The sequence below is a fragment of the Nyctereutes procyonoides genome, unplaced genomic scaffold (assembly GCF_905146905.1).
Source record: "Nyctereutes procyonoides isolate TBG_1078 unplaced genomic scaffold, NYPRO_anot_genome, whole genome shotgun sequence".
Lineage (NCBI taxonomy): Eukaryota > Metazoa > Chordata > Mammalia > Carnivora > Canidae > Nyctereutes > Nyctereutes procyonoides.
The window spans coordinates 47,806,620-47,816,417 of NW_026575046.1; the positions used below are offsets into that span (position 1 = coordinate 47,806,620).

General features: G+C 49.9%; 1 pseudogene; it reads left to right on the forward strand.

Moving 5' to 3' along the window:
- The first annotated feature begins 9,260 nt into the window (after positions 1-9,260).
- On the forward strand, positions 9,261-9,352 carry LOC129510038 (U2 spliceosomal RNA; annotated as a pseudogene).
- The last annotated feature ends 446 nt before the right edge of the window (positions 9,353-9,798 follow it).

The window sequence follows — 9,798 nt, forward strand, 5'->3', positions numbered from 1 at the left end:
TTTCCCCCAGAAACGCCTATGCCCTGTAATCTCCAATGCACAACCCTGACCTCCACAAGTTAAAACTGCCTAGCCTGTGCCGACCTCCCAGTCAAGCCAAGAGCATTTCCTGTGGCTTCTGTATCCTCAGCACTGAGCCTCAGGCAGCACAGGGCTTGGCAGAGCATCGCCACCCAGTGAATATGGCTCTGAACTGACAGGGAGGGAGATGGCATCCCCCTTCCTACATGAAGAGAGCGTTTTGGAAACCTTTTTTTTTTTTTTTTTTTTTTTAGAGATTGGGGGAAGGGAGAGTCACTGAGGGGATCTGGGCAGAGGCTGAGAGAAAGGGCCATAGAGGACAATGAAGTGCTGCGGTGGTCACAGGTCTCCATGAGCGACAGATTCAGCTTGTGCGCAGAACTTCCTCCACACTAGAAAAACAGGGAGCAGGCTCTCCCTCCTGTCTTTGAGCCAAAAGGAGAAGGAGGCTAGACCTGAGCATCCCATTAGCAACTTCCTTGCCCAAGGAAGGGGGGAAATCCTGTTTTCCTGCCAAGGAGGAGGCCTAGCTAGCTTTTGGTAGAGAAATAATGACATCCAGTGGACATCTGTGTCATCCTCAGACTTAAGCAATGGCTTCCCCAGTCAAGAGACCTTCCAGAGCTGGGACAACAAGAACCAGTGAATCCAGCACTGGAAAATTGAGCCTGGGTCCTAATTCTGCCTTTCAGCTGTGTGACCTTGGACAAGTCACTTCCCCTCCCCCGGGCCTCTGTTTCCTCCATGGAACTGGACAGACTCCCAAAGCACTTTTTATGAACTGTTTAGCGGATATGGCTTCTCCTATTATCAGAACTTGGGTTTCTTGCTGGCAGTAGCTTCGAGGTAGTGCTATGAAGTAAAAGGAGGGCAAGTTTTGAAATCAGATGGCCCTGGGTTCCAATGCTGAATTCCCCCATTGAAAGAATGACCTGAAGTAATTAACCATCTCCCTAAGCACTTAGTTCTGAAAAATGGGTTCATGACTGCTTAGAATCCTCAAAAGTTGTTGCCAGTATGAGACCCTGTTGTGGGTGCCCAGGCAACAGCATTCGTGGAATATGGAAAGACTGATATGTCCCCACCCCAAGGACATGAGGTGGGGGTGGGGGGTGCCTATGCAGATGGCAGCGCTGTCTCTTAGCACCTGAAAAAATAGGAGAGCTTCAAGTCCCTGCATTTCCTTACTGGCTCCAGGAGACCCCCAGCCACCCTCAGGGGCTAGAGTTTTCTGAGATCTTATGGGGCTCTAGGGCCAGCACTAACCAAAGGTCAAGGCCACCGATTTGATAGAACAGTCCCCCAGGCTGAGGGGGCGAGGCTAGAGAGAAGTGGATGGGGGCCAAGGGAGAAGAAGAACCCCTCACCGGCATCCCTCCAAGAGGAGACAGGAACCTGGGAATGAGGGACAGTCAAACTTGACTATGACTGAATTGTAAACCCAGTCAACAGAGCTGAAATCCCTGAACTGGAAGAGGCAAGCCAGAAAAGGACCCACCTAAGCAGGCTGCCATGAGGCACGCAAGGAGCTCTGGGAGCTGGGAAACCAGCTGTTGGCCTGCTTTCCAGAAACAAAGTGATGTTTTGCCTGAGTTTGCAAATGAGTTTGTGCCTGAGTTTGTAACTAAGAAATTAATATTTTTGATGTAAGCGAAGCACATGGACATAGTAGGTCCTCAAGAGAGGTTGCCTGGCTTTCTGCTTCTTGCTCCTGTTCACACAGAAGGTGGCCAGCTCCGCAGGTCTGTGTGGGAGGCTGTCCTGAGCACCTGTCCTGTTCATCTTGATTTGCTGGAGGAAAGGAAATGGGTGTGTAATCCTGATCCCTCAGAGATTAGCCCCAGCCTGGGCAGGAGAAAGGCCTGAATACTCACAGTAGTCCTGTACCCTCTTATTCCCCCAAGAAACCGGCAAGGGAGGATTATCGCCCACACCATCCACTTTACAAACCAGGGAGCAGGAACCCTATGAGGGGTTGTGATGTTTCCTAAGTCACATAGGTAGGAAGCTGAGGAGGTGGAGTTTAAACCTGGCCTCTGGCCCCTTGCCTCCCAAAAAGAACTCTGGGTGATGTTTGCTGAGGCACAGCTGTGTGCAAGGCCTCATGCTAAAGCTCCAGGCTCTGTACTTTACTTCATTGTCTCACGTATTCCTCAGAAAAGCCCTATAAACTACTCTTCCCTCTCTCCACCTCCCCTCCCGTTTGGCAGATATGGAAACTGAGGCTCATGGAGGTTACATGACTCACATAAAGTCACCAATCTGGTCAGTGGTGGGGCCAGGACTCAGTCTATGCAGAGGCCAACATCCTCATGCTTACCCACTCTGTGATTCCAGGTGAGGCGGCCATGCTGTATCAGAAGCCAGCGAGCATCTTGAGAAGTTACAATGTCCACACTCCAGAAGGTCTTTCAAGCCTCCATTGTGCCTGTCAAACGCTGTCATCATCACCTGCCTGCCTGCAATTTGGCCTATCCTTATGCTGTAAACAACATAAAATATCTCTTTTCTCCTTCCTTTTCTGACAGGCAGCTCTGACATTGCATAAGCACCTTCACATCTCTGAGCCTCAGTTTTCTCATGTGTGAAATGGGGCCTGGAGACCCTATTTACAAAAGTCTCATGAGCTGTTGTTTTCATCCCAAATGCCTCTCCTCCCTGAACACACCTGTGAGGTGCCCTCCACCCCCACAGCCTGGATTCCAGCCACCGGCTCTCCTGTCTTGGCTCTTAATGCAGGTCCCTGCAACAGGCCAGAACATCTGCCCAAGAACGCCATGGAACTCTGCCCCTGAGCCGGGGTCCTGCCAGCAAAGAGTTTAAACAAACAGAACAGGGCAGAAATGAAATGGTCCGTCGGTTGTAAAAGGTTATGCCTCATGCTCATGAGCTCGAGTTTCATGATAATCCGAGTGATGGTTCTCCTGAGGAGGATTAGGGAGAAAATGGCAGGGGGCTCTGAGGAGAGCAAGAAAAAAACAGTCATGTACCCAAGGCAAGCACTGCCAAGAAAGTGGTCCCAGATGGTCAATAATCAGAAGATGGCGGTGGGGGCCTGGTGGTGGGGTGGTGGGGTGGTTTGAGGCAGGGATTAGGGCACTGAAGAAAAAGTGAGGCTCTTCCTGGTGCCTAAGTCAGATCTTCACCAGTGAGAGACATTTCCACCAAATTCGTGGAGGACTACCAGCAGCCCCAAACCACTATGGTCAGAATCTGGGAGGTGAAGTAGCAAGTTCAAAGGCTTTCTGAGGCTGTGCACCTACAGCGTGAACCACATAAACAAATGACAGAACACACAGGAAGAGCCTTGACAAATGAATCAATCTCGGTGTTGGGAAGGCAAGAGGGAGTGATAGGGACTGTGGCCCCGGGGAAAGTTGGGACTGAGCAGTTAGCTCCACCCAGTCTCTGCCCAGCAGGAATGCACGCCCAAGGCTGCCAATCTTATGCTTTTTTTTTTCGAGAGAAGTAGGAAAGAACGGATTTTGTTTTTTAATGTGCAGGTTCCCAATTTTTAAACATTGGCAACTAATTCAGGTTTTTTTTTTTTTTTTTTTTTTTGTGCTCTGTGGGCCAAACAAAATATATCTGTAGGCCAAATTTGACTCACAGGCCATGGGTTTGCAATTTCTGCAGTTTTGTGTCATGGTAGAGGCAATGGGATCTGCATGGATTCAAACCCCAGTTCTCCCATCTACTGGCAGGATGACCTTGGGCAAATCACCTAGCCTTTCCAAGTCTCAGGTACTTCATCTGTAAAATGGGAATAATAGTAGCATCAACTTCATATGACATTTGAGAGAGCTTGATGAAATTATGTCATGGAAATTGCTTGGCACGATGCCCAGCACATGATAAGCCCTGAAGAAATGTTAGCTATTGTTAATAACACACCCAGGGAGGTGAAGACAGAATAGCAGCAGTGGACAAAGAAGGAAGGCAGGAAAGGAGACCAAGCAGGCAAAAGAGGGCCAAGCCTGAAAATGCCAACTGAGCAAATCCCTATCTTGCTGTGTCTGCAATGGCCCCTAAGGGATCACTGTCCCAAACTGTCATCACATCGACAAGAGAATTTTGGCCAGGTTGGACAGTGACCTGAAGGATGGTGGCCCTTCACTATCCCTCCTTCCAGAATCACTAAAGAGACCTCGTGAGACCTTCAGATTGTTGCAGAGCCAAAGGTGGTTAGGGAGGGGGTTCTGCAAGATGCAAAATGATGCTCCAGGTCTGTGGCTCAGCCACTGCCCAGCAATGTGACTTTGGCTATGTTATTTCCTCTCCCTCTGAGTCTCCAGTTACTCATCTGCACAATGGGATAACAATACTTATCTGTCGAGATACTGGTTAGGATTAGGAATAATGCAGTGTAAGATCTGGTACAGTACTCATGTTCCACAAATGGGGGCTGCCACTACTGGTAATTGGTATTGTAGTTTTTATCACTATTGGGGCAATAGAGATGCTTGCCCAACCAGCATCCATCAACCTCTCTACAGGTAAGCAGCACAATTTTTCTCTGGGGAACCACCCCGCCCACATTCCCAACTGGATAGTTTAGTTGGTGTTGACTCCACCCCTGACTCCAGGACAGGTGTGTGAGTCAGGGGTAGCTAATGAGAATAGCATAGTGTCCTGAGCCAAAGGGAATCAGATCAGGACTTCCATTCAAACTGGGAGGGAAAAGAAGTCCTCCTTCCTCCACCAGATGTGTTGTAGTGAGGAGTAGGCCAGAGCTCCTAGCAGCCACCTCACTACCACATGGGAAAAGCCTGCCTAAGAATGGAACCAATATCAAGGAAATCAGAGCAAACAGTTGGAAATATTCTTGAACGCCTGGATCCAGCTGTGCCTGAGGCTCATACTCCACTAGACTATACCATTTCATGAACCAAAAAAATGCCCTTTTCTGCTTAGACCATTTTGGATTGAGTTTTCTGTATCTTGCAATAAGAACCATGACAGATATATGAGCCTTAAGGATGAGTTAAGAAAATGCCCCAAAAGGAGAGTTTCATTAGTTTGCAGCACTTAGAGGCTCTCAGACCATGCTCTGAGGGTGACAGCACTATTTTCCTTCCTCTAAGACCATGGTAATACACTCTGAAAGCCTTTCACAGACTTTGGTCAAGCTTTCCTTGAAGCAGTGTTAGTGAATCGGGGGCAATTTTTCTCCCCAGAGGACACTTAGCAATGTCTGGAGACATTTTTGGTTGTCACAATGGAACAAGGGGGAGGTAGTCTGTGCTACTGGCATCTAGGGGATAGAGGCCAAGGATGCTGCCAAACATCCAGCAGTGCACAAGGCAGTCCCCCTTCCGATCAAGAATGATCCCATCCAAACATCAGTAGTGTTGAGGTTGAAAAATACAAGAGAAATAACGCACCATCCAACTCCTACCAACCCTTCCCTGGGGTCTTAAAGTGCTACATACTTGAAGACGAAAACCAGGCTATTAGGGAATTTTAAATACTTCATGATTTTCTTCTTGGGGCGGGCAATGCTGTGACTCCAACCCAATTCAAAGAAGCTGCCGAAAATGTACACACCGGTCCTGCATAATCCCTTCGTGGGTCTGTTGCAGCCACCCTTTCCATCAATATAACATCCCCAGTCCATAACTAGTAGACCAATAGGAAGAGAAGGCAACCTCTCTGAAGACAGTTTCATCCAGTGACACATGCATGTGTTCCCACATCGGCAATAATGGATCAGACAAATAAGCAAATTACATAAATCCCACATATCCAACAAAAAGGAAATCTAGCATTTCCCTTCTGTCTGGAGTACCATTTCTCAGTGTGTTTCTCTGGAGAGCACAGTCCAATGAGATATTCATAGGGGAAAACATGATTCTAAGATCAAACAAATGTGGGAAACACGAAAGCCTCTATTACCTTCGTGGGCAGTAACAGCATACATTAGCACACTAAAGGCTCTGATAAGTCCTACAGCTTAAAAAAAAAGTTTGACTTTCCTTAACTCCATATTTTTCAAACCAGATCACATAATCCTTTTTCATTTATAATACTTACTTGAAATACCACAGAAGTATCACCCCAGAGGACACACATTGGGAAGCATTTCAAGGGAACTACAGAGAAAATGAAATACAGGCTATTAGATGTAAAAGCTGATCCAACGAAACCAAGCAATGGTGGCAATAGACTAAGGCCCTTTCGCCAGAGAACTCTGCCTTAAAAGTCTCATTATGGCTCATCCTAATTTCATTTGAGCATCCCTACATTTTTAGGTCTCCAGAAGGCCGGCCAAGCTAGATCCTGGGATTGTGGGGGGGGGGGGGGGGAGTCACACTCCACTAGATACTGCAGTGATGGGTAGGATTTGGAGAAACTGCTGCAGAAGGCACGGTGTTGCTCTGTGAATGCCAGCCTTCCCGCAGAGCCTTCTCAGGCGGTGAAAGGGGGCATTTGCGCCTTGATTCTTAAGACCTCCAAGTCCGCGGATCCCTGGGTGGCGCAGCGGTTTGGCGCCTGCCTTTGGCCCAGGGCGCGATCCTGGACACCCGGGATCGAATCCCACGTCGGGCTCCCGGTGCATGGAGCCTGCTTCTCCCTCTGCCTGTGTCTCTGCCTCTCTCTCTCTCTCTCTGTGACTATCATAAATAAAAAAATAAAAATAAATAAAAATTAAAAAAAAAAAAAAGACCTCCAAGTCCTTTCAGGAGTATGCAATTCCTACATTACCCGTCAGTCATACTGACCCTGTCAACGTTCATCAAAGACTTGGGCAGGGGTCACGAGGGGCGAGAGGGGAGCAGCGGGCCGCGGCGTCAGCTGCCCCTGAGCATCCTCCTAAGGAGAACCCTCCACCCAAGGCCCGCGCTTCCCGCTGCGCTCGAACAAAGGCTAGCCACGGATTGGGTGAAAGATGGGCACCTGACTCAAGGGCAGCCCGACCATTGGCTGGCTGGTGACCTATGAGGAGGCCGGAACAGAAGGCTCCGCCCAGTAGCTTCAAGTAGTTGAGCCGAGGGCGCCCTGTCGCCCCGGGATTCCGCCGGGCAGCGCGGAGGCGGCAAGTTGGTGGCGGAAGAAAAGTGCACGAGAAACGGGAGCTGACGCTGGCGCCGTGGCGAGAAGATTCGTGGACTGGCGGCAAGAACCCGCTGGATCCCGGGCCTCCGGACACTGGCACGCGGAGCTAGCCAGAGTCCCGGCTCTGCGGCAGTCCGTGTGCCTCGGCTCGCCCTCGCCCCGACCTCGCCGACGAGGTGGCAGGAGAGCTGCCGCCGCGCCCACCGTGTCCCCGGGCCGGCTGGGAGCGCCTCCAAGCGCGCCGCGGCGGGAGGGCCGTGCGGACGGGAGGCTCCCCCCCCCCCCCCCCCCCCCGCCGAGGCCGACTCCGCAGTCAGGTTTCCCGCGGCTGACCCGGAACCCCCGTGGAAGGCACTGCAAAAACACCATCTAAAACCCGGTTCCTGGAATAGCAGTGCCTCAGTGCTCCGGACCCCAGGGCCGCGCGGCTGTGAGGGTGGGGCAGGGCGGGGTGGCGGGGTGGCGGGGTGGTTGAGGTTACGAACTTGTCCTGAAAATTCTATTCTGCTAACCGAGACCAGGGTCGGCTTCACTTGCCTCAATTCTGCTCCCCAGCCAAAGGGTCACGGAGGTGACAGCGGCAGCAGAACTAGGCCACATGCCGCCTGAATCTCACCCCAGGCTTTGGGACCTACGTGTCAGTGACCAATGTCTCAAGGAGAGCGTGAGAGCCAGTTTGGTGCACCCGCCAGTGGGAGATGCAGGCGGCCGAGACCTCCCTCCTCCGCAGCAACCCAGGGAATCGTTGTATGTCAGACCACCGAGCAAGACTTGGGTCTGATCCACCACATTCGCTGAGCCCCCACTTCGTGCTACACACTGTCCTCGGTGCACTTACATATATGGTCACATTTGTTCTCCCCAAAACAAACAAGTCTCTTGACACATATTAAAGTTATAAAATAAGGCTGCATATGAAGCCAGAATGGAGTGAACCTCGCAGGCAATTTGAAATTCAGAATTTACCATTTTCTCCTCTTTTTCCCTCTTAACTCTCTATCCGTCCTGATAGTCCTTTTAAGAGCAAGATCATTTGCATGACTCTCTGCATTTAGACTTTTCTCTTGTCTTCCCTGACCAGCCTGGTGGTTCCCAAACTCTAAAGGTGTGTGAGAATTACTGCACTGGGTCATACAGCACACACCACGTGTACTGAATTCGCATCTTAAGAGTTTTCAAGACTCTCTAACTCTGTGGTTTTCCACCTGAAGTGCTCACTTTGGAATCTGAATGCCGTTAAAAGGGAGACTCTAGGGTGCCTTGACAGCTCTGGAATCACATTGTGGATCTGTTCATTCAACACATATTCATCAGTGCCTGTGATCAGGGCTGGCGACACAGAGATGACAAAAGGTGGATCATGGCATGAAGGAAATCAAAAGCCCTCTGTGAACCCAGACTGGACTGCCTTCAGCTCACTTAATGCCCCAAGCAGGTCCTGGAGGGAGGAATAATTACAAAGAAATGCCTAGTCCTTGGTCACCTGATCAATGAAGTGCAGAGATGAGATGTGAACCCAAACCTGCTGCCCCAAAGGCGGACTCTTTACCCTCTCCACTGGCAGGTCCTCAGATGTGCACATTAAAGGAGAGAGTGGTAAGGCATGAAAAGAGTTTGGACATGGAGGATTTAGTTCCTGCTTTGTGGATTGGGCAGGAGGTCACATCTGAGCTGAGCCTCGAAGAACATGCAAAATTAGTCACTTCCCATGCGAAAAAGGTACACCTAATGGCAGGAGCATCAGACTCTGGGTTTTATCTGCCCAGTCTCCATTCCCCATTCTTTTTGGACCTCAACACCCTGATCTTCCTTTGGGATCTGCCTCCCTTCTCTTCTCATTCTGCATGGTTTGTGTGGGTGGGCCCCCAGCCCCCAGCTTCAGGGTGGCTATGTGACCCAGGCCTGGCCAATCAGAGCATCCCATTCTGTTGACCACAGTGATGGGTTGCAGAGTGGGCTCATGACCCAAGCTGAGCCAAGGAGTCTTATGTCCAGAACTCTTTGGACTGCCAGGAGGAGAGAGCTTATTCCATCAGAGATACTCAGAGGATAGGATGTGCTCCTAGGGTTGCTAGCAGCCACCTGGTCACCATGTGTGGAGACAGCCTGTCTTCAAATGAGACCATGAGACAGGAGAGTGGGACAGAGGTAGACAGCGTGAGACCCAAGGGCTGATGATCCCTATCGCTTCTCGGCCTTTTGGCTAAGATCAAGTGTAATATCTGTTCTTACCAAGGGCTGATGATCCCAGATCTATGCCTAAAGCTAACCCATTCCTGGGCTCATGTGTAATATGAGCCAATAAATGCCCTCCTTTGCCCAGGCAAGTGTGAAATGGACTTCTATCCCTGGATCAACAGAGTGAGCAGAGTGGAGATATAGATATAATAGTCTAGATATAGATATAATAGTCTGAGAAGAGGTAGCCGCTGAGACCGTGTTGGACCTTGACATTACCATTCAGCTAGAGATGCAGAAATCAAAATTACTTTTCAAACCGTTATTACAAACTGTTATTGTACCCAGTTACAGAACCCAGTTTACAAATTGTTATAGAACCCAAGATAATAGAATCTCTGAAGCTTTGGCGAATCTATTGTGGTTTAAGTGCTCACTTTGAAGAGGAAACGGGCTCAGCGAGTTAAAGGACATTGTCCAAAGTGACACAGAGAGTGAGGAGCAGAAGGCTCAGTCATGGGATAGGTCAGATGGATGTGGGGA